Source organism: Panthera pardus, unplaced genomic scaffold (assembly GCF_024362965.1).
Source record: "Panthera pardus isolate Hobbes unplaced genomic scaffold, ASM2436296v1 HiC_scaffold_16, whole genome shotgun sequence".
NCBI lineage: Eukaryota > Metazoa > Chordata > Mammalia > Carnivora > Felidae > Panthera > Panthera pardus.
The window spans coordinates 121072351-121097696 of record NW_026526721.1 but is presented as its reverse complement, the minus strand read 5'-3'; the positions used below and the strand labels follow the sequence as shown (position 1 = coordinate 121097696).

The following is a 25346-nucleotide window of genomic DNA, read 5'->3' as shown; positions in this document are numbered from 1 at the left end:
GTCAAGGATTTGGGAGAGCGGAAGAAACTCTGAAAATACTTTAAATGGAAATAAATGAGGAGGGTACAAATTGAGTCAAATTTCAAGGACTATCTAAACAAGACTCTTTTCATGTTGGGGGTGAAAATGGGGTCTTGTGTGGCCCAAAGCAAATGGGAGACTTCATACTTTTGCTTGCCTCTACCCAATCAGGAAAGAATAGAAGTATAGCGAGGAGTGGGGGAGGGGTGTATTGTTTGTTTGTTTTTCTTATAACTAATCAAAATCTGAAACTTTTAGTCAGCTACTCCAAAGGGTAAAAATATGGGGGGAGCCTATGACTGGACCAAGGAATTCGAATCTGAGATATAGACTGGCCCCCGAAAGGATCTTCATGCCCCTTCTGTGCCCCCCGTTGTATAATGTCTAATGTATAATGCTCTGAAAATCTAGGTCATCACTTAACTTTTATACATTGCAGACCCTCTGATGGAAGAGCATCTTCCATTAGGAAGGCCATCTAAAAGAAATTGCCATCTCTAATTCAAAAATTTACTCACTTCACATAAGCAATAGGCTACTGCCAGAGAGAAGCTGACTCAGCTCTGAGGCTTGGCCAGTTTCTCTCCCGAAATCTGGCCAGCTGAGATACTGTGTAGCTTAGGTGCTGTTCATTTCTAGCTTCTCAGTTTTACGGGGCTAAAAGGCCACATCCCACACCTTGACTGGAACATGCCCAATATCTGTGTAAATGTGGTTATAGTGGGAAGAGCAGCAAGCCATTTCCCAGGTCAGACCCCTTCATTTCTGATGTTTCTCTTCCTGAAGAGAAACCCAGGGCCACGATTTTTGTCATCATGATGGGAACCAGCCTCCTCTGCTAGTGCTCATGTGGACTGTGGCAACATTCCAGCCACTGGGAACTCCTCACCATTCAGTGGCATCCTTACACCTAAGCAGGAAGGCCCCACCCTGGCCCTCCTCCGGAGGTCCCCCCTCTCTCCAGGCAGAGTCTGCACGCAGGGCCAACAATGAGGTGCCCACCCAGAGTGCTCAGGACCTGAGAAGTCTCTGCCCACTTGCAGGGCCTGCTCGGGTCTCTTCCCTGCCAGGGTCACTCCCCTAGACCCCAGGGACAGGCAAGGAGCAGGTGTTTGCAAGGGATGTGGACGGAGTTTGTGATGAAGTTTCAGGATCACACGTGTATGTGCCGAAAGCCCCGGCAGTGTGGGAAGGAGCAGGGCGGAGAGTAAGAAGAAATACAAGGACACCCTGGGCCCAGCCTTTCTCATGCTGTCTCACCCCAGTCAGGAACACCACAGACTGGGTCCTCTAAATCCAAACCTGGCCTCCCAGATTGTTAGGAAGGTATGTTTACCGAAAGAAGAGAATAGAGCATATTTAATTAAGAGCTTACTCACCTGACTTATAACCTTCAAATTTAGATACATGATATACTGCCATTGACCCTCAACCAACACGAGTTTGAACTGTGTGAATCCACTTATATGCAGATTCTTTTTATAAATACAGTACAGTGCTATAAATGTATTTTCTCTTTCCTATGGTCTTCTTAATAAGATTTTTCTAGCTTACTTTATTATAAGAATACAGTATGTAATACATCTACAACATATACATAATTGACTGTTTATATTATCAGTGAGGCTTCTGGTCAACAGTAGGCTATTAGTGGTTAAGTTTCTCGGGAGTCAAAGGTTCTACACAGGTCAGGTCCCCAGTCCCTGCATTGTTCGAGAGTCCACTGCATAGGCTTCCATCTGTACTCTTGCCTTTGACCTTGTTGAACTTCGGGGGGCTGTCACCACTCCCCAGAGAATCTGGCTTTTCATCACACTGTGTCTGAGTACAAGTTCCTAGCAATACTGAAAGGTCCGTTCTCGCGCCACTCCGCCCCCACCCACAGACATGATCATTTCTCAATGTCTAGGTCAAAAGTCCCTTCTAAAGAAAGCTTCTTCCTTGAGGTGTTTTGTGAGACCAACCCTCAGACCTCGGCTTGCCTTTGCCTCAGTCCGGCCCCACAGCTCTCTGGCAAAATCCTTTTTCAATTCCACCTTCCCACCTTTCAATTCCCTCAGACGGCACGCTCCTCCAGGCAGAGTCCAGAGCTTCCTGATTTAGCTGTGTTTCCAGCATCAGCACAGCAATGCAAACATGAGTCCTCTGCTAAGGGTGCTGATTCTCCATTCCAGGGTGACCGACCGTCACTGTGTGTCCAGGAAGGAGGGTTTTCCCGAGAGGCGGGGCTTTTCAGTGCTTAAACCAGGTCAGTCTTGGAAAACCCAGGATGACTGGTCACCCTAATGGGGAAGAGTTTCTTCAGAATGGGAAGGGGCATCAGCAGCCACAACAGAAGTAGAACTAAGCCCCCCATCTGTCCTGCTAAGTGTGGTGGATAGCTCTGGGTTTTCCTGGTGGACATCTCTGGGGTTTCCTGCTGAGTCCTCTTCTAGTCTGATGGTGAAAGCACCTGAATTTCCTTTAGAAATCACCTCTCCCTCGCTTCTCAGCCCCACCTTCAGACCATATCGATCAGGTTGGGGGTGGCTGGTAGGTGGGCAACACATAACCTTGTTCTAGTATACTGGATTTCTACTTCTCATCACAAGGGCAAGGAAACTGAGCCACGACCCTCTCAGCTGCCACGGACAGAATAGTTGGCTTTAAGCAAAGCAGGATATGAGGGCTTAAGAAAAATGGTACTGTCTCTTTCCTCTCTCTCTCTCTCTCTCTCTTTCTCTCTGTCTCTCCTATCTCTCCCATTTCTCTCTGCTCTACTTTCCTCTCTACTGGCTTCAGTCTCAGACTGGTTCTCTCCAACTGACGGCAAAGATGCCTATGCTGAAGGGAATAAAGTCCCCACTCCCCGCAAAATCTCCAAAGAGAACAGAGACACATTTTTTTTTTACTTTTTTTTAAGTTTATTTATTTTTGAGACAGAGAGAGACAGAGCATGAACGGGAGAGGGGCAGAGAGAGAGGGAGACACAGAATCTGAAGCAGGCTCCAGGCTCTGAGCCATCAGTGCAGAGCCCGACGCGGTGCTCGAACTCACGGACTGCGAGATGGTGACCTGAGCCGAAATTGGACGTTTAACCGACTGAGCCACCCAGGCGCCCCGAGACACATCTAATAATAACTTCCTCTAAACAGCAGTCTGAATTCAAACCCAGAACATCCAACATCATCATAATCTCTACGAATAGAGGTTTTATGCCCCTCCTTCTGGGACATGCTGAAGAAAAGTCCATCAAAATGACCACAGAACACACTGTGTTTGGCTAAAACTAACTGAGCAAGGGACTTGTGCCAAATGCTTTCATCTGAGCAAGAACCGGGAAAGAAGGTATTGTTTTCACCATTTAATAGAGGCAGAAAGGCCCGCGCCCAAGGACTTCACTCACAGTGATGAGAATCTACATAGGAAATGAGAACTCAGTTTACTAGCAGATCCTCAAGCTGGGATATTGTTTCCTCTGCAACTACACCCCTGCCTGTTCCACTCCCCGCCTCACTCGTGCTGCCCGAGGAACACCGACCCTTCACTCCTCACCGCTTATGTTTGATCATTCAATGACTTTTACAGATGAATGCAAACATATCAGAATAGGTGAGCCCAGGAATTCTCTTGGTTAACAGAAATGACTGCTCTCTGCTTAATAAAAGGGGAAAGCAGGCTAATGCATTGGTAGGTGTTTATTCATTATGTACGTATTTAATGAGCTGGTACATGGTAAAAGAAAAATTTTTTTTCAAATACAGTGAAAGGGGACACAGAGAAAAATAAGTTATCCTCGCATTCTGCCCCAAGGTTTCTCCCAGGAGGCATGCACTGTTCTAGATCTTGGGTAGTCCTCCACAGACATCCTATGCATATCCAAGCATATGTGTATATTTTATATATTAGCTATATATATTATATGAACTTATATATTTTTGTTTCCTTCCTTTTTTACACAAATGTGAGAACTCTACACATAGCATTCAGTACTTAATTTATTTAACAATAATAATATCCAATAATCTCCAATATCATGGAGAGCCTTTCGGGGGACACGGGGGTCTGTCTTCTTCTTGTTATGCCTATATCGTACTCTATTGTATGAGTCTCTAATGTATGTATTGTTATGCCTACATTGTACTCTATTGTATGAGTACTCTATTGTATGTATTGTATAAGTGTCCTACATTTGTTTCCAATCTTTTCTTTATTCGCACATTTTAGACCAACTTTTATAACAAAGATGGAAACAAACAGGAAGAGAGTTTTCTGCTTAACTCTCATCTAGAAAATCCAATGAACAGAAGCTGCAATCCCTTCTGAGTCTCCTGGTAGCTTGAATCAACATAATTCAAATTCTGAGCTCTCAAGCGTAAGTCTTCAGAACATTTTGCTCTGTATTCAACGCAAACTAAACAGAAGTGCCTCTGTCTTCAGGGTCTTTTGTTGTTTAGGCAAAAATGGGATGTGGGAAGGAAACAAGGGAAGAACCTAAGATGGATGGATGAAAGTTGTAACCAGGAAGCCCTCCACCTCATCTCTGAGCCCCCTTCGTGCCACCTTAATTCGTTCTCTCTGTGCTCCCAGCCTTCTCTGTGTCTCCCTGCCCACAGTGCAAGGTGCTGGCCAGGCCCACAGGACCTCACAAAGCGTCTATCAGAGACTGACTGCCGTCCCTGTGCACTAATTGCCAATTCTGGAAAAGAATATCTGATTCCTGCCCTCCCCCAACCCCCGTGGAAGAAATTGGTTCCCTTTGGTCAGTTTAGTCTGGATCCAATTAGCTCTGGTTAAAGGGACAGAGCCCTGTCAGAAGATAGCTGCAGAGGCCCGATCCTAACCGGAAACGCAACATTCAGAGAAGGGAGGGTGGGCTAGGAGAGGTCAAGTGCCCACCACGAGGTCCTGCAGGGGCAAGAGCTGCTTAGTCAGTGACTGTATCAGCATGACCCTCGAGACCTGTCATGATGGCTTCGACTTCGCCATCCAGCTTTCCTGCCCCAAGTCTCCAATTACGGACGTACCTGGACAGTTGTAAAAAGGTCTGCCTGGCTTAGAGGCAGGCTCAGGCCTTGTCCCACAACAGCGTTTCACATGTTTTTGTGCATGAGATGGCACGTGGCGAGGTGTGCGATTTGGGAAGGTGCTGGGAAAGGATGTCTCAACCCACCCCCACACCCCCCACCCCGACACATACTACACATTAAAAAGTGAACTTGTTTTGACAGTTGTTTCCACCTCCCTTTGCCAATTTGCAAACATGTTCTTAAGACAGTTTATAAACCTGTTTATGCGAAACTTGTTTTTGAATGCGTTCTTTTTGAAAGCATATTTATTTTAAAAAGAAAGCATGTTTATATTTGGAAAGCGAGTAACGTAAACAAGCTGTCAGCGTTTGACAGAGGGCTGATGGAGGCTGGGGTAGGATCTGTGCCTAGATTGCTGCCTGCTGTAGCCTCCAACCCCCAGTAAAAGTTTAGCATGAAAGCCCAGTCTGCCCTACCCCCAATAGACATAAATCTCATGGTTTCTCTCTCAAGAACACTGAACCGGACACACGAACCGTGGAGGGGACTCCATCCTTTCTGCAGAGCCGAGGAAAAAATCTTGCCAGCAGAGGTCACTGACGCTCCAGCTTGCGATTTAGCAGCAGCCCAGGCAGGAGGCCAATCCCAGTAAGGTTGTGCCCACTCTTCTTCCAGCTCCTGTCCATTCACTTGCTCCCTGCTTTGCATATTGAAGGAAGTAACGGTCAGTGTTGCCATAACAAAAGTGTGTGCATGCTGTCAACAGTTTTCCTAGGTAGTACCTACCCTTTCATATCCCAAACCTAAGAGTTTTTAGTTTAACATTAAGTTAATACTCAGGATAAGACGGGCAATAACTTGAAACACAGAACATCAGGTTCTGCTTCAACCTTGGTTTGCACTTGACCAGGTGTAGCCCATCCCATAAACCACTAATATCTGCCTCTTGCCTGAATTACTGGGAAGCGACCCCACCACACACACAGGTAAACACACACACAGTGGCCTGAGGTAATATGCAAAGACCCCTGTAATGCAGGGATGGGTGCTGTGGTATGGCATGGAGTCAGACAACCCAGTGAGAGGGGTGAAAAGAGAAGGCACCTGTTGACTGCCTGCAAAGAATGAGGGGCATTTAGGAGCTGCCGATGGGCCTATAGCTAGCCTTGGACTAGCTGCATACATCAGACCTACTTGCCAGCATTCTGTAGTGGCACGAGATGCTACGAGTGGTCATCTGTCCATTAAGGTTAGAGGGGAAGAAACTGCATCTATAGAATGGGGGAGAGAATAGTAGGGCCAAAAACACAAAAAAAACCAAACTATTGACCTGCCATATGACAGCACCCACCTTATATACTGGCAGGGGCTAAGATGCTGCCAGCCTCAGAGGCCAAGTGAGAATACTAACTTCTTAAGCCATTAAGATATATCGTATGGCCTGTTCTCCACCCCGGCAGCCATGGAATTGCACCTCACAGCCACCGGGCCACAGATGTGTGATGGTCCTGAAAAACCAGAAGGAGGTACAGGGGTACAGTGGCAGCAGGAACCCCCAGTGAGAGGAAGGAAGCCGCCCACTAGCCTGGGAAGAGGTCTGAGGAAGAAGCATGTGACCTAGGCCTAAGTCAATCAATTGCATTTTTCACAGTCACAGCGATTGGCTCAGCAGTGTGCATGTGACTCACCCAGAGCCAATGAGACTTAAGATTCCCGGGAAAGTTGTAGGAGAGAAGGTGTGTTTCTACCCCCGGCGAGACTTGGAGCTGAAAAGATAGAGTCCAGAGATACTGGATTCTTCTTGGCAGCTGAGCTTTGTGGGGCCACCTTGAAGCTCCTGAATTTATAACTGATATGGTGTAAGAACCTCAAGTGGAGAGAAATTGGGTGCTGATAACATTGTTTGAGCCCTGAACGCAGCCATACCTGAAGTTAATTTTACTCCTAGGTTTTCCGTGTGCCAACAAACTCCCTTTGTGCCGATTAGAACTGCACTCCCGAGCCCCCTGGGGTGGAAGAGATGAGGTAAGTGTTCTTGGAGCCACTTCTGCCGTCTGATACCCTTAGGGTTCTTTGTGTTGAGGTTGATCCGAGATAAACCCAATTGGCCAGAGCAAGCTGCTCCTGCTTCAGGAGTCCCCTGAAGCTTGCTCCCTCACAAACATCTGGACTATTCTGAATCTTTCTGACCATTCCTGGCTCCAGAGTGGGAGCCAACAACTTCAAGGCATGAATCTGAACTCTTAAGATCAACACAGGGGTACCAGCATTCCCACTGCATATCACCTACAGAAAACAATACACATTTACAAGCATCTCATTGACGTTGAAGTTAAAACTTCAACTTTAAAAGTTTTTCTCATGTTTGTTTGTTTTTTTTCAGAGAGAGAGAGACAGAGGCAGAGAGAGGGAGACATAAAATCCAAAGCAGGCTCCAGGCCCTGAGCTGCCAGCACAGAGCCCGACACGGGGCTTGAGCCCACGAACCACGAGATCATGACCTGAGCTCAACTGACTGAGCCTCCCAGGTGCCCCTAAAACTTCGACTTTAGATGTAGAAGAGCTTCCAGCAGGAGAGAGATGAGAAATTGGATCATTCCCATAATCACTAATTTAGATGTGTAAAGTATCACTGCTTTCCCCTTTCTTTATTCAAAGTTCTGCCTTTATTCCCTTCCTTAAGTGATGCTAAAAAATAGGGTGGGGGGTGCCTGGCTGGCTCAACTGGTAGAAGTTGCGACTCTGGGTGGTGAGTTTGAGCCCCACCTTGGGTGTAGAGATTACTTAAATCAGTAAACTTTAAAAAAGTATATCTAGGGGCTCAGTCGGTTGAGCATCCGACTTCGGCTCAGGTCACGATCTCATGGCTTGTGAGTTCGAGCCCCGAGTCGGGCTCTGTGCTGACAGCTCGGAGCCTGGAGCCTGCTTCCAATTCTGTGTCTCCCTCTCTCTCTCAAAAATAAATAAACGTTAAATTTTTTTTAAAAAGTGTATCTAGGGATCATTTCTGCTTTTGATCCTTTTTGGGTTTTTTAACTGAAGTTAAACATGCCCGCAGCACAGAGCACAAATCTTAAGTGTACAGCTTGATGGATTTTCATATGTAGAACAAATGATCTGTTCCCTTTGGGTCTGTGTCCTCATCTGTCAAGCGACTGTTAGTGAGGCAGCAATCCCCAGAGATTTCCTCCAAGCCAGTGACCCCATTCTGGATGTTTCCATGCAGTGGCACCTAGATCCCTGTTGCAGTGTGCCTTTCACCCCACACCTGATGCAGTGGCTCTGCGTGGTTGGCCGCGGCTAAATCTTTTTAGGCTGAGTTTCCTCAGGACTGCCTCTGACGGTGCCTCCATGGCCCACAGCACTGCCACGGTCATCATTGTGTCCTCAGCACGCGCTGGTAAATGAGCACGTGGAGAGGGTTTAATAGATACTTACTGGAGGGGTGGATGGATGGATGGATCGATGAGTGGGTGGATGGGTCTCAATTCCAAATCCTTCAGGGAGAGAAAAAGAACTAAACAAAGAAGAAAGCTGGTTCTGAGGAAATCGGGCTGTTGTCTTGACAGGAAAGAAGATTCCCTGGCCATCCAGCCAGATGCTTGTTGTTCAAATCAATTTCCGGTTCCACTGTAGTATAACTGCACAAACTGCTTAGAAACCCTCTGGAGTCCAGCATACTGCTTTAAGCCACGGGGAAAGCAGAGTGTTTCTAAATTGTTGGCTGAAGGGTTTGTGTTATGCCTGATAATGTTAAATCAGGTAGGGGGAAAGCATGTGTATCATTTAAGATGCTTTGGACAGCAATCCATAGAAAAGCCAGCTTAGCAAGATGTCCCCAAGTAGGCATCTCTAAATCTCAGTTGTATCAGTAAGGACTTGGGCCTTTATTCACATCTGTCAGCTCTGCCTATGGTACCTACCCTCAGAAGATGGCCAGAGCATCAGACCCTCACACAAGTCCAAAAGCAAGAAGAAAGGGCAGCATGGCAGCACTTTCTCCCTGCCTCAAAGGCCCTCAGCAGTCCACAATTTAGGCCAATCGCCGGCAAGGAAGAAAAGCATGGCTGCAATAAGGGTTAGCCTCTGGGATTGACTCATGGTCACCAAATAACTGTACAAAATCAGGGTTCTTTGAGCATGGGAAGTGAAGACAAAAATTATGAGGGAGCAACCAGCATGTTTTCTATGGCATGGACACATTGGCAGTCACTGGCGATCATCCAGACCGATCCAAATTCAACTAAATAAATTATTTTTTAACTTTAAATAATCCATTTCCACAGTAAAATTGGATGATAGCCATTGGCCAGGCAACCAAGGGCCCTGCATATAAAGCTCTAGTAGCTTCTACAGGCTATCGGTGACAATGAAGGCCTTCTTGCTCTGTTTACCACAGATTCTCTCCAGCAAATGTAGAGACTTGATAAGTGTGTCGGCCTCTTCCTGGGTAAAGGTCATGGCTCTCGGAGAAAGCGGCTCATTGTGTGGCCTGGCAGAACAGCCATCACTTGTTCCTTCTTAGTGAAACTCAGCAGTCTGGGACCAGGACTGAGTACCCTTCAGCTTCCCTTGCTAGCTCCACCTCAAGAGCACACCCACATGAGCCTGGATAAATGACTCTGTGAGGGAGGCATGTGGGGGTGGGCAATGACCCTGGGAGGGCCAGAGACCGAGGGCAAGGGGTGATTTCCCAGGAAGTACCAAAAATGTCACCTAAGAGGCTCATGTACTAACAATTAGCCTTTTATTCCCACCCTCTCTCTGCAGTTATGCGGGCAGGACCAAGGCTACCCTGGATGTAGTGTGTGTGTGTGTGTGTGTGTGTGTGTGTGTGTGTGTGTGTGTTAGAGAGAGAGATCAGGATTAGCATATGTGAATGAGCAGGAGAGAAGTGGCAGGGCCAGAGGGGCCAGAGAGTGAGTTGTACCTGTTGTGATCAGTTCACCCCCAGGGATCACCCTGAGTCCACATGGTGGCACTCTTTTCCCTCCCTCCCAGGTTTGGGAGGAGTGCCTGGGACCAACTGAGTGAAAGAACTGGTGTATGCTGGATCATAATCACTCTCATGGGCTCTCTTGGCCTCTTTTCTACCTTCTTCAGTGTTTCGCTACCCTCATCCTTTCTCCTTGTCTCCACACTTGCCTGCAATAATTGGAGCCCACTTCCCCCAAGAACAGGAAATGTGTACCATTAGAGGCACTGAAGATAATTTCAGGGACACATAGACAAACGTTTTATAGTTTAATGGATATGCCTTTCTTGACCCTTGTCATTCCCAAAAACAATAGTAAGTTGTATATTGGCCATGAGAATTCCATTGGTTCTTGAGTTCTTCCTCCAGGAAAAGAATGTTGAACTCTCTAGAGGCTGGAGGAAAACAAGGCCCAGATGGAGAGAATTTGAATGGCATCTTGGAACATAAAAGCAGTGATTTAACTCTTAAAAAATCACATCTTTGGGCTCCTAATCCAGTGCTTCTCTCTCCACATCATACGTCTGTTAAATATATCTGTCTCATCTAGAGCATTTTCTTTTTTTCTATTAACAAAGATCTTGTACATTACTCAGTGGAAATAACTGCTTTCTAGAGGACGATGTAGGGAGCTGGTAATTTCTGGTTCTACCCTGATTTCCAATTCCACTTTCATCTAAGTCTCTCAGCAGATCTTTAAATATCTTTCATTTAATTTCCTCATCCAGGAAATTACAGTACATTACCGATATTTTAATGAGTTCTTAGTTAAGAATTTCAAAGGTAACAACTATCTGTAGCCAGGTTTCAAAAAAAAAAGTTTAATTGAAATGAAATTCCAATACCCCAGATAAAAAGCCACATCATACACAAGATTAAATAGCTCAGTTCCTGTGCCAACATTTTTTTTTTAACGTTTATTTATTTTTGAGACAGAGAGAGACAGAGCATGAACGGGGGAGGGTCAGAGAGAGGGAGACACAGAATCTGAAACAGGCTCCAGGCTCTGAGCTGTCAGCACAGAGCCTGACGCGGGGCTCGAACTCACGGACTGCGAGATCATGACCCGAGCCGAAGTCGGCCGCTTAACCGACTGAGCCACCCAGGCGCCCCCGTGCCAACCTTTTTTATAAACTTCTCGTTTCTCATTGCAGACTCAAGGTAACTGAGACATCTAGTGTCCAGTCCTAAGAAAAACAAATTTCCACCAATTCTGGTTTTAAAGAATTCACCAAATCTGATGGTACTTGTGAGTAAACCTATGAATTTCTCCTCCTTAATTCTAGAAAACCTCTTTGTGGTGCTTCCTGGGCCTAACCCTCTTCCAGGTGAAAACTGTTTTCAGATCGCAGACACTCACAAAAGTTTTCTCAAATTTCCTGTTCTTGTTACAACCGTGTTGCCATTTACATGGATAAAATCCATCCCCTTGATCCCATCCCTCCTCCTCCAACTTCTTTAGCAATTGCCCCAGATAGAAGATGCCTCTCTAGCAAACCAACGAACAAACACACCCAAAAGCACAGAACTTGGAGAGCTTCCAGGTTGGCAAACGTGGATATGCAGGGAAAGTGGCACGTGCCCAAGGAGGGCACACAAGCTTCATGTCCTTTTCCCCATTTCTTGCCCTAAGTATCTCTTCCATTTGGCTTTCCCTAACTGTACTCTTTAATAATAAATAGTAACCTAGCTAAATGGAAAAAAGAAAGTTCCTCTCTTCTTCAATGGCCTGCTAAGGTCACACCTTATTTTCTGGATTTCTAGCCAATGAGTATGTATATATAAATTCAAGATATTGAAATTATTTAGTACATGTACAAAATATATGTATTATGTAAAAGTATAAAATTATAAAATATTTTTACAATATAAAATATATAATATATTATATCAAATATATATGCACAAAAAGCATGTATTCATTTTTATCACATAATGAATACTATTTTCATATCATGATAACTTTTAAAAGTGAATTATACCTTATATATGACACCAAAGGCAAAAGCAGCAAAAGAAAAAAAAATAGGTTAGTTGGACACTGTCAAAATTAAAACCTTTGGTGATTCAAAGGATATCACCAAGAAAATGCAAAGAGAACCCTAAGAATGGTAGAAAATATTTTAAAATCATATATCTGGTAAAGGCCATATCTAGAATACATAAAGTGCAATTACGACTCAATTATAAAAAGATACATAACCCATTTTTTAAATGGACCAATGATCTACACAGACATTTTTCCAAAGAAAATATACAAATGACTAATAAGCACATGAAAAGATGCTCCACGCCACTAATCATCAGGGAAATGCAGATCAAAACCGCAATGAGATACCACCTCACACCCACTAGATGGCTATAATCGAAAAAACAAAACAACAACAACAACAACAACAACAAAACAGGTAATAACAAGATTTAGGGATCATGTAGAGAAATTGGAACCCTTATGCATTGCTAGCGGGAATGTAAAGTGGTGCAACCTTTTTGGAAACAGTCTGGAAGTTCCTCAAAATATTGAATATAGAGTTAGTAAAGGACCCAGCAATTCCACTCCTAAGTAAATACTCAAGAGAAACGAAAGTATATATCCACACACAGACTTGTACGCCAGTGTTCACGTCAGCATGATTCGTAATAGCCAAAAAAGTATAAACAATCCAAATGCCCATCAACGGATGAAAAGATAAATAAAATGTGGTATAGCCACACTGCAGAATATTATTCATCCATATGAAAGAATGAAGTACTGGGGTGCCTGGGTGGCCTAGCTGGTTTAGCATCTGGCTCTTGGTTTCAACTCAGCTCACGATCTCACAGTTTGGGCTCTATGCTGACAGTGGGGAGCCTGCTCGGGATTCTCCTTCTCCCCTTCTCTCCCTGGCCCTCCCCCACTCATCCTATTTCTGTCTCTCTAAATAAATAAAAACTTTTTAAAAAGCTAATTATAAGTAGTAACATATTTTAAATAATCAACAAACAAAATTATTATTTTTTTTTTTAAATTTTTTTTTTCAACATTTTTTATTTATTTTTGGGACAGAGAGAGACAGAGCATGAACGGGGGAGGGGCAGAGAGAGAGGGAGACACAGAATCGGAAACAGGCTCCAGGCTCCGAGCCATCAGCCCAGAGCCTGACGCGGGGCTCGAACTCACGGACTGCGAGATCGTGACCTGGCTGAAGTCGGACGCTTAACCAACTGCGCCACCCAGGCGCCCCAAACAAACAAAATTATTTTTAAAATGCCCTGTAATCCATGCACTGAACAGCTTCATAACCTTTGTTTCTACCCATCTTACAAAGACTAAGGCAACCTCCCTGAATGTCTCTACAAAAGAATTTCTAGGGGTTATTGCTGAAGTTAATCCTAGACCATGACTCCTCCAGGTGAAAATAAAACTCATTTATTCTAGAAGGAAGAAACTAAGTTCTCCACTGGAGAGGAAGGAAAGACCTCAGAAGTAAATCAACCAATCACATTAAGTAGAAAAAGGACGTGAGAAAGGTGGATAAATTGTAAACCAAACTATGGCCTTGGCCAAACCATGCTAACTTCTCTGAGCCCAGTTGCTGCCTCTGTTAATGGGAATAATAACCCTGCACACAGGTTTCACACCGGGTTGCCCCAGGGCTGTTGTGAAGGTCAGAGGATTGTCTGCCAAGAACAGTGACCTCCTGCCCCCGTTTGCCACGTTTCCCAGTTTTAAAACCAAAGTAGTCTCCAGAAAACCTAGATGAGTTGGGTATCTTACTACAATTGAGTTTTTAAGGTCCAAAGTAGATTTTGGAGCACAGGAAGAAATACACAGGTTGACATGCGTCTGAATCAATATTTAGTTCATTTAAGTTAGAAAAATAAGCTTAAAGTCACTTGTAAACAGAGTTGTTTTATTCATAAATACATACATTCGAAAGTATAAAAATAAAAATAATTATTTTCTCTCACCCTTGAGAGAGGTGATATTCTCCTAACAATAACTATTTCTTTTTTTTTTTTTTAACGTTTATTTATTTTTGAGACAGAGAGAGACAGAGCATGAATGGGGGAGGGTCAGAGAGAGAGGGAGACACAGAATCAGAAGCAGGCTCCAGGCTCTGAGCTGTCAGCACAGAGCCCGACGTGGGGCTTGAATTCACGGACCGCGAGATCACAACCTGAGCCAAAGTCGGACGCTTACCCGACTGACCCACCCAGGCGCCCCCAACAATAACTATTTCTATAAATTGACCTGGGGCACCTGGGTGGCTCAGTCGGTTGAGTGTCCGACTTTGGCTCAGATCATGATCTCACGGTTCGCGGGTCTAAGCTCTGAGTCGGGCTCTGTGTTGACAGCTCAGAGCCCGGAGCTGCTTTAGATTCTGTGTCTCCTCTCTCTGCCCCTCCCCTGCTCACTCTCTGACTCTGTCTCTCTCTTAAAAATAAGCATTAAACATTTTTTTTTAATTGACCTAACTAAATACCCTTAAGCATTTACTACATTTACAAATTTTTCTTACAAGAATTTTTAAAAATTTTTTTTTAAGTTTTTTAATTTGTTTTGAGAGAGAACGAATGTGAGCATGGGAGGGGCAGAGAGAGGGAGGAAGAGAGAGAATTCCAAACAAGCTCTGCACTGTCAGCACAGGGCCAGACATGGGGCTTGAACCCATGAACCATGAGATCCTGACCTGAGCCAAAATCCAGAGTCCTTCTGCTTAACTGACTGAGCCACCCAGGCACCCCTAAGACAACATTTACAAATTTAGTGTCAAATCCTCTCAGGCATTTCAGTTATCTCATAAAACAGTTATAAACTTAACAAACAAAATCTTGCTAAATCCAACCAATCAGCAAAACTAGAATGCAGCCCACAGAATGGGAGAAGATATTTGCAAATGACATATCAAATAAAGGGTTAGTATCCAAAATATACAAAGAACTTACACAAGTCAACACCCCAAAAACAAATAATCCAATTAGAAAGTGGGCAGAAGACATGAACAGACATTTCTCCAAAGAAGACATCCAGATGGCTAATGGACACATGAAAAGATGTCCGTTATTACTTACCATCAGGGAAATACAAATCAAATACAATGAGATATCACCTCACACCTGTCAGAATGGCAAAAATCAATAACACAAGAAACAAGTGTTGGTTGAGGATGTGGAGAAAAAGGAACACTAGTGCACTGTTGGTAGGAATGCAAACTGGTGCAGCCATTCTGGAAAACAGTATGGAGTTTCCTCAAAAAGTTAGAAATAGAACTGCCTTATACAGTCGCACTACTGGGTATTTACCCAAAGAATACAAAACACTAATTCAAATGTTTATTTATTTTTTGAAAGAGAGGGGGGAAGAAACAGAGAGAGGGAAAGAGAGAGACAGAGAATCCCAAGCAGGATCCATGCTATCAGTACAGAGCCCAACGCTTGGCTGGATCTCACGAATTGTGAGGTCATGACCTGAGCCGAGATCAAGTGTCAGACTCTTAACTGACTGAGTCACTCAGGTGCCCCAAAAAACACTAATTCAAAGGGATACATGCACCCCTGTGTTTATAGCAGCATTATTTATAATAGCCAAGATATGGAGGCATTCCAAGTGTCCATCAATTGATGACTGGATATATACAATGGAATATCATTCAGCCATAAAAAAGAATAATATGTTGGGGCACCTGGGTGGCTCACTTGATCGAGCATCCAAACCTTAATTTTGGCTCAGGGCATGATCCCAGGGTCATGGGATCAAGCCCCTTGTCAGACTCTGTGCTGAGAATGGAGACTGCTAAAGATTCTCTCTCTTCTTCTGCCCCTCTCCCCTTCTCACTCTCTCTCTAAAATAAAGCTTTTTAAAAGAATGAAATCTTGCCGTTTGCAGTGACATAGCTGGAGCTAGAGAGTATAATGCTAAGCCAAATAGGTCAGAGAAAGACAAATACCATATGATTTCATTCATATGTGGAAATTAAGAAACAAAACAAATAGGCAAAGGGAGGAAAAAAAAAGAGAGAGAGAGGCAAACCAAAAAAACAGACTGTTAACTATAGAGAACAAACTGATGGTTACCAGATGGGAGGTGGGTGGGGTATAGGTGAAATAGGCGATGGGGACTAAAGAGTGCCCTTGTTGTGATGAGCACCGGGTGCTGTATGGAAGTGTTGAATCACTATATTACACGCCTGAGATATAACACTGTACATTAACCAGCTGGAATTAAAATAAAACTTTAAAAACTTTTAAAACGATATTAACTAGAAAAAAAATCTTGCTAAATCCATCAAAAAGCAATAAATACATGAAATGAAACTTATTGATGTTGGGGCACCTGGGTGGCTCAGTCACTGAGTGTCCAACTTCAGCTCAGGTTATGATCTCACGGTTCATGAGTTTGAGCCCTGCATCGGGCTCTGTGCTGATGGCACCGAGCCTGCTTTGGATCATCGGTCTCCCCCTCACTCTCTGCCCCTCCCCCACTTGCATTCTCTCATGCTCTCTCTCTCTCTCTCTCAAAAATAAATAAACTTACTTATTGATGTAGGAAATCAAATTCACTTAACATTCAAACTCTGTTTACAAATTTAATTACATTATCTTAGTTTCTAATTAAAATCTCTTAATTTATCCAATAGAATAAATAACGAATATAAATTATAATGATGATTATGCAACTTATATTTAACTCTAGCATTTAATAGTATGGTTGATTTACTTTTTCACACCCAAACTTTTTTCCCTATCTTCCTACAAAGACAGTTTATCCAACCCAGTTGCAGAGCTGCTATCTCAGATCCATGGAACATGAACCCAGAACTCAGGATGCCCTCCACTGAGATGTTAACCCAGTACCTGTTAATACTCTGAGTCTCCTTTTAGAGTATGTGACTGTCTAAGCCCATGTATCCTTTTCCCCAATTTCTGCCTTGACCTCTTATATAACTTTCAATTTTCTGATTTTCTGAATCCTATTTATAATCAACCAGCCTATTCCCCTCCGGGTTTACATTGAAGAGATTTTTTTTCCCCCTCTTTACACCTGCCTTAATTATCTTGTTTTCAAGTATTCTGAAACTTCTTGATGAACAATATGGTTTTGGTTTTTTTTTTTTTTTTTTTGAGAGAAAGAGAGAGAGAGGGAGAGAGAGGACATGTGGGGGAAGGGCAGAGGGAAAAGGAGAGAGAGACTCTTAAGCTGGGCATGGGAGCCTGATGCTGGGCTCTATCTCAGGACGGTGAGATCATGATCTGAGCCAAAATCAAAAGTCAGACACTTAACCCAATGAGCCACCCAGGCACCCCTAGTACATTTAAAGCACTTTCCAAATATAAGGAAATATAGACTTACAAATGTTACTGCCGTTATTATTTGGTCAACATTGATGAGTTCCTTTATATCAATTAATAAATACTTGTTGAGGGTTGCCTGGCTGGCTCAGTCAGTAGAGCATGTGACTCTTTATCTTGGGGTTGTAAGTCTAAGACCCACATTGGGTGTAGAGATTACTTAAAAAAACAAAAATCTTTTTAAAAATACATACATACATACATACATACATACTTGTTGAATAAGATGTAAGGGGAAAATCAAAATTCTATTCATTGCATTTTGAGAAATGGCAGATGATTCTAATAGTTCATCTGGAAGAAAAAGCAAACAAGAAAAGATGAGAAAAATTCCAAAGGCAATTAGCAATGAGGAAGACTTAGATATTAAAAGTTATTAAATAATTATTGTGGTCAAATATGTGTGGTATTGGCACAGTAATTGACAGGCCGATTAAGGGAACAGAAATGAAAGTCAGAAAATTGTAATTACATATAGGATTGTGTAGTTTATAATAAAAGAAGGAATACAAACCAATGAAAAGCAAATGGCCTATTAAACAAATGGTGTTGAGATTCTTGCCTATTGGGGGGAAATATGTAAAGTTTGGTTCCAACCATATGCTAAAATTAATTTCCAATGAATTAAAGAGTGAAATGCTCTATCTCTCTCTGTCTCTCAAAAATAAATAAATGTTAAAAAAAAATTTTTTTAAAGAGTTTGGAAATCTGTCCAGAAGTAGAGATAAGCAAGCCAACAACTCCGTTTTAACACTGGCACAATAAAACCACTGACAAGAGATGAGGGAACTCAACATTATGAAGTCAATAAGAATTTCTCCTAAAATGGACGAATAGACCAAGGTGCGCATATGTGTTTGACACATAGCCTTTAAAAATATATGTGTCCCTATGAAGCATAATTAGTAACATCTTTGGCCAGGATTCTGTTAGCTATCATGTTCATGCTTTCTTTTCCAGCGTAATAACGGATGTTTACAATAATGACTAAGGAACTTCAGGTTCCTGAAGTTTCTTTTCTATAATCTTTTATTGATGAAATCACCACACCATCACTATAGAATGTATTTCTATCACAAATGTCTGTGTCTGCAAGTGACTCATGCAGAGCACACAAGGTAATTTTATTAATTGTTCCCTGTCATTCCCAGCATTCCCTGACAATGCTTGTGTAACAGATATTAGACTACAGTTTAATGTAGATTCTCTTATCTGAAGTGTAGACAATGGCATTAAACAAAGCTAGTATTTAATAGAGAAAAGGTAAGAAAATAGTAAGTTTAGCTGATGAAGTCAAATTTAAAAATGCAAAAATCGGGGGGCGGCGTGCCTGGGTGGCTTCAGTTGGTTAAGCGTCCAATTTTGGCTTAGGTCATGATCTCATGGTTCGTGGGTTTGAACCCCACATCAGGCTCTGTGCCACAGAGCCTGCTTCAGATCCTGTTTCCCTCTCTATCTGCCCCTCCCTCACTCATTCTCTCTCTCTCTCTCTCTCTCTCTTTCTCTGTCCCCCTCCCTCTCTCTCTCTCTCTCTCTCTAAGAAGGGAATTGTCTAAAATGTTAAAATCTATCCTGTGCATATCTATTAAGTTATTAGGAGTATCTGTGGCACTCTTTAAAATCAGCCCGGCCGTGGTATTCAACAGACAAAATAACCAACAGAGGGAAAGTGCTCCGTTCATCTCCCATGAAATGTTACACTTCAGCCAAAGCCTGGGATGGGTTCCATCCTCTCTCTTCAAAATGCCCTTCCTTCTTCTCGCTCTCTCTCTCAAAATGCAGTAATTTCATCAGAGGCTGCACAAAACCTTTAACTTCAATCTCCCAAATATGGTTTTCTTCCTGGTAATTCCCTTCTCATGACACAGTCAGAAACTCTAGCTCTCTCAAAGCTGACATTCTAGTTTCTCACTCTCTGTCACTCAGGTTCTCCATGACATGCTGTAACTTTCTTTCGGTCTTGCTCCCCAGTTGTCTTTGTGCAAATCCTGTAGGCAAAGAAGTATAAGTCCACCCCTGGACGAGACATTGCCTATCTCCCTTTCCTGCCTCTGTTCAATGCCTCTCCCCCCCTGCCATTCCAGGCATCTGAAGTGACTTTTTCTCTTGTCAATAAATGATGCCTTCCTTAAAACAAAATCACCAACTTTTTAGGTGTTAAAGGTCCTTTAAAAAAAAAAAAAAGATCATTGATGATATAAACAGTGACTTGTTTCTAACATTTTGCTTTGCAGAATAAAAAGTTGATAGCCCTATGTTGGCCCTCCCATTAAAACCATGTTAGCACAGCAAACTTGTGAATTGTAGAATCAGAGAAGCTCAGCCCTACAAAGAAGTCTCCTTTTGCAAGTCCTGGCCTGACCCCATGGAGAGAAAATAGGAGAACTGTCCTAGTCCTGAGGCTCCTGTGAGTTCAAGGATAGCAAAGAGCCCTTTCTCCTCTCTCTGTTAAGATTTGCCCTCAGAGTCTGGTTTCCTGTCTGAGGACCTACGTCTTCTTCCGGCCATTCACTGGACAGATGTGGTCTACCCACAGGGCTGCGGTCTCAGCCTTGCAGGCCTCAATGGAACAACCACATTAGAACATAACATGTGGCATGAAAAATTATCAACGTATATAATGGTGATAATATAGTTTTGAAATAGACGAAGATGCTGTTTTCTTGTATATTTCCTTATGCTGACCTCTCTCCACCCCCATACCTCCAGTGGTTTCCAGTTGTTCAGGGAAGCTTAGGATTGTTACAGGAGGAATAGAAAGAAAAAGAGAAACAGAGAAAGCAAAAGTTAAGTGTCTGTTTCCAAATGAGATTTTTGAATTTTTCAGCCAGATTATCTTAAAACTAGACTTTGTAAAAGAGAAAAGATAGTCTAGATTCTCTTCTCTCTCTTGTTAACATATCAAAAGCCAACTTGATCATAGAGTTCTTATGAAGGGAAGTCCTGGAGTAAAGAGGAAGAGAAGGAGGAATTCCTACCCTATCAGTTCTAGTGGACTATCTAAGAAAGAAGGGGAAGTAAGGTAGCGTAGCCCTCAGAGGTGAGCCTAATCTCCCTTCTCTTGGTTCCACCCAAAGCAAGGAGGTTTGTGAGGTGGGTGGGGGAAAGGTTAGGGGTTTCCGAAGACTTCATCTTTGGGACTCTGAGAGGGCCTGACGTTGCAGGTGATTGGCATCACCCCGGGAATGGCTTCCTCAACAGCATAGCATCATTCTGCTGGTAGAGAAGCAAAATGTGATTTCCTGGGCTGCCTCCAGGACCAGTATGGAATAAATTGGACCAAGGAGTTCCCATCTGCTCCAGAGAAGAGGCCTGGAAAGTAGCTGAATCGAGAGCCAGCAGGCCTCCAAGCATAGGCCAAGGAAAAGGTGAATCAGCAGTAAGACTGGGGGTGGACACCCTAGGCAAGAGCCAGATGGAGGATGTGGGGTCTGCAGCAGCAGCCAGAGCAGAGACTGAGTCATCAGGGAGCAGAAGCAGGCCTTCCAAGGCAGGAGGGACCAGGCCTTAGGTACTGTAGTTACAGCCCGAGCAGAGCTCACAGAACTTCCAGAGATGGATTGGATACAACCCAGGAAGCGTCCAGACCACCGACCCACAGCAGAAATCAACAAAGATGCACAAGCTTCTGCATGGACCTGAGGATCCTATCTTTTCTCTGTCCCTGCAGGGTCTGCTAGCCACAACTCCACCATCTCGAAGAGACAGAAAAGGAGGATGCATTTACCTAAGGAGGACCATTTACCTAAAATGTCTGTTTAAATTATGTGCCGGAATACTTTTCTCTCCCTTCGGTGGTTAGAGGCTCATCAGGAAGACAAAAACTATTTTAGAGACATGAAAATGCTGCATCTTCTCTTGTGCATTTGTGAGGAGGGTGAAAAAATCTGCAACCCTTCACACTCAGGAGTGTCGCCAGCTCTTCCCGTCCTCCTCCCCGTTGCTAAATGTGGTGCCGCTTAGCTGCTCAGTTCCTCCCATCCACCCACACCCAACTGTGGAGAAGAGCTTGCAGGGTCCAGACCAGATCTTTGGGAATTCCACCACACAACCAGGGGGAGGGGAGAGGGATGGAAGTGGTATAAGCCACACGGGTAGGTTGCAAGGAGAAAGAATAAAAGAGGCCACGGAGAGCAGGGGGCATGAATGTGTTCAGATGCATCATGTAGGAGAGGGAGAAGAAGGGAGAGAGTGGGTGGATGGGAGAGCACACTACTGGAGGGGAACGAGAGTGAGGAATGGAATGGTTGAATATTAGAGAAGAGGAAAATTATTTTGGTGAAAGATGCTGTGGATTACATACTTGGATCCCATTCACATTCCTGGAGATTTAAAAGTGGAATTCCTGGGGCACCTGGGTGACTCAGTCGGTTAAGCATCCGACTCTTGATTTCAGCTCAGGTCATGATCTCATGGATTGTGAGATCGAGCCCCGTGGTGGGCACTGCGCTGATAGTGTGGAGCTGCTTGGGATTCTCTCTCTCGCCCTCTCTCTGCCTCTCTGCCCCCCACCAAAATAAACAAATAAATAAATTTTTTTAAAGTAGAATTCTTACCAGGACTTCGCTTTTTTGAACCCTACCTACTCAGGGTCTGCACCACATGGATTGCAGTTTTTGGCAGGTTTACAAACACAGACACCTGCCATTTTACTGAAGATGTATTCATATAGAGCACGGATTCTCAATGGGAGATGATCATGGGAGTGGCTAGAGGCCACTCAGCAATGTCCGGAGACATTTTTGGTTATCACAACCGGGAGATGCTGTTGGCCAGAAATGTTGCTAAACATCCTACAACGTACAGGACAGTCCCCAAGAGCAGAGAATTATCCCAGCCAAAATGTCAATAGTGCCACAGTTGAGAAGACCTGGTATAGAAAAATGGAGGAAGGAGCTGTTGTCTCCTTATATCTTCTCTTCCCAAACACTACATGAAAGACAGCTTTTTTTTCATTTTATTATTATTTATTATTATTTTAATGTTTATTTACTTTTGGGGGAGAGAGAGAGAGAGGTGTGAGCGTGGAAGGGACAGAGAGAAAGGGAGACACAATCCGAAGCAGGCTCCAGGCTCTGAGCTGTCAGCACAGAGCCCAACACAGGGCTCAAACTCACGGACCATGAGATCATGACCTGAGCTGAAGTCGGACGCTTAACTGACTAAGCCACCCAGGTGCCCTAGCTTTTTTCATTTTAAACATTTTATCAAGCTTGGCAATATTAATTTTTTTTAAGTTTATTTTTTTTTCGTAATCTCTACACCCAATGTGGGACTCGAACTAGACCCCCAGATCAAGAGTCACACACTTTATCAACTAAGCCAGTCAGGTGCCCCTGTGATATTAATTCTTAAACAGCACTAAATACATACAGTACTATTATGCAAATCATAGATTTTGGGTTCCTAAAAACCTTTAAGTTAGGAGAGTTCCTATTGTAGAATTCCAGACTCCATGGAAAAATAAAGTTGAATATTCGGAGGTTTCCAGAAAATTGACGAAAAGCCTTAACACGTATTTCTACTCTCAATGTAAATATACACCAAACTAGCACACCAGACAAAATAGCTATTACATTTCAGGTGTGATCAGTATGAGCAACTATTGCTTCTCTCCGTCTTTTGCTCACTACTAGAAGATCCTCAGAGCTGCCCCCCTCTGCCCCCAGCAATTTCACTAAAGTATTTGTTTGGTGTGGCTGCAGATAAGACATCTACTAAGAAGGATTATTTGGGGTAAGGGTGTTAAGCGATAGTGGTACATCTGGCTCTCCATTCAAATGCAGTAGTAAATGCCTTTGGATTTTGATTCCACTCTTCCTGGCCCCTCTCCATCAGCCTTTCCTCCATATCTGCACAGATAGCCCTAGAGTGTCCTCATAAGGATGACCTCACGTGGCTTAAAGCAACAACACAGCAAACTAGAGGCTTCCATTTTAGTGGCCATATGGACTCAATTATTTCAAATAGGTCACCAGCTTATCACACTTCCTATTTCTTTTGTGGCTGAATATCCATGTTTTTTCCCTGGAATTCAGTTTTATGAAATAAATGCCAAAGTCTTCAAAATTACATAAAATACAGTTTGCAACAACAAAAATATTACTTGTAAATGTTTTAAGGGGAGAGGACTTTATTCTCTCATGACATTCCTGATCTCTATTTTATTTTTTTTTAATGTTTATTTATTTTTGAGAGAGACAGAGACAGAATGCGAGTGGGTTAGGGGCGGAGAGAGAGAGGGAGACACAGAATCCAAAGCAGGCTCCAGGCTCTGAGCTGTCAGCACAGAGCCCGACCCGGGGCTCGAACCCACGAACCGTGAGATCATGACCTGAGCCCAAGTTGGAGCCTTAACGGAATAAGCCACCCAGGCGCCCCCAATCTCACTCTATTTTAAATTGAAGATGGGGTGGGGGGGTCACCTGGGTGGCTCAGTCAGTTGAGCGACCGACTTCGGCTCCAGTCATATCTTGCAGTTTGTGAGTTCGAGCCCGGCGTCGGGCTCTGTGCTGACGACTCAGAGCCTGGAGCCTGCTTCGGAGTCTGTGTCTCCCTCTCTCTGCCCCTTCCCCACTCATGATCTGTCTCTCTCTGTCTCTCAAAATTGAATAAACGTTAAAAAAATTTTTTTTAATTTTAAATGGGAAGCAGTGACCTAGGAGAAGACTACCAACACCCTTGACCTTGGGAGGTTAATTCAGGCATCTGTCCTTTCATTGGGGTCCACACTGTGAGGGCTGGAATACAGCGCTGGGTTGTCCTTAACCTCTACATTTTTCTGTAGGGCCATGTCAAGAAGTCAGAGACAGGACACAGTGCCAGAGAGAGATTGCCACCAAGCCTGATCCTAGCAAAAATGCCACCTAAATAACTGCCTTTAGATATCCCCCAGTTTGGTGGAGACCTGACTCCTTCCTCCAGTAGCAGCAAATGGCATGCACAGCCACCAAGTGATGAGCAGTGTGCATCAGGTGATTTATGAATGAACAACTTGGATTATAAGAGATGGTTTCATAGTGTCAGCACATGATGTGCAAAAGTCAAATTTGTAACAGCTAGGATCATGCTTTTGGCTTCACTGACTGACAAATGGTACCTTAAACAAATAGGCATCTATTTTTTTTTTCTCTCACCAGAAGCCTGGAGGAATGAAATTCAAAGCTGGTTGCAGAGGCTCAAATATTTCAGGGACAAGAATTCACTTGGTCTTTCGGTCATAGTCACAAGACAGCTGTTGCATTTCCAGGCATTGTATCCATGTTCAATGAAAGAAGAAGGCGGTGGAGGGGGGGGCACACAGGGAGAAGGTGTGGCAACAGACTCATCTATTCTCCCAACAAGAAAAGCAAAACTATTCTTTTCTTCTGGAAGCACAAAGAAGACTCCCTCTCATGTCTCATTGAGTCATATAACCAACCCTGGCTGCCAGGGTGGCCAGAAAAGCAATACTTAACTTTATTGACCTCCATAGTGGAGGCAGCAAAGGAGAAGGAGGTGGGGAGTATCTGTTGAGTTAACTATAACATAAAACTCTCCTGTTTCCAACCTGGCATCTTAGACTAGTTGGAGGCCCAAAGGAAAGAGATGAGGACTAGGGCTAAGAGTTGATTTTATGAGAGATTCTGAGCCCAAGCAGTGCTACTAGGGGCCTAGCTGGAGAGGTGGCCATTCTTACCAGATTTGCTGACCGCTAGAAGCATTTTGTGAGCTCTGAAGGACAATGTTCTGGGCTTGGGCCTTGACATTTTCACAGCAGGCACCATAAAGTGGCAAAAGTCCCTCAAGCTACTTCCTGGGCAGACACAGTGACAAAGGGAAGCTAGGGCAGGAAAGGAAAGACATAACAAACCCAGAAACCCCCATTCTACCAATGGTAAGTCTAACATCCCTTGGACACTCTTGGAAATAAATAATTGGGGAGAGTTTAAATTATTTGGGCAAGTGGAAGATGGAGGCAAGACCAAGAACTTTTGAGTTAGTGATGTTAATAGGATTTCATGTGTACC

The 25346-nt window shown here is 43.7% G+C and overlaps 1 protein-coding gene across 6 annotated transcripts in view; it reads left to right on the top strand.

Moving 5' to 3' along the window:
* ZBTB38 (zinc finger and BTB domain containing 38) overlaps nt 1-23633 on the top strand; it is a 173235-nt gene extending 149602 nt beyond the window's left edge. For 2 of the 6 annotated variants that reach the window (XR_002076886.2, XR_008422567.1), the window contains 2 exons: nt 5544-5678; nt 21008-23628. The gene's annotated coding sequence lies outside the window, so the exon portion shown is untranslated. Of the gene's footprint in view, nt 1-4216; nt 4376-5543; nt 5679-7413; nt 7919-21007 lie in introns of those variants that run through there. The other 4 variants (XR_002076892.2, XR_002076893.2, XR_008422566.1 and 1 more) reach the window with 4 other exon arrangements.
* Nucleotides 23634-25346: the final 1713 nt, after the last annotated feature.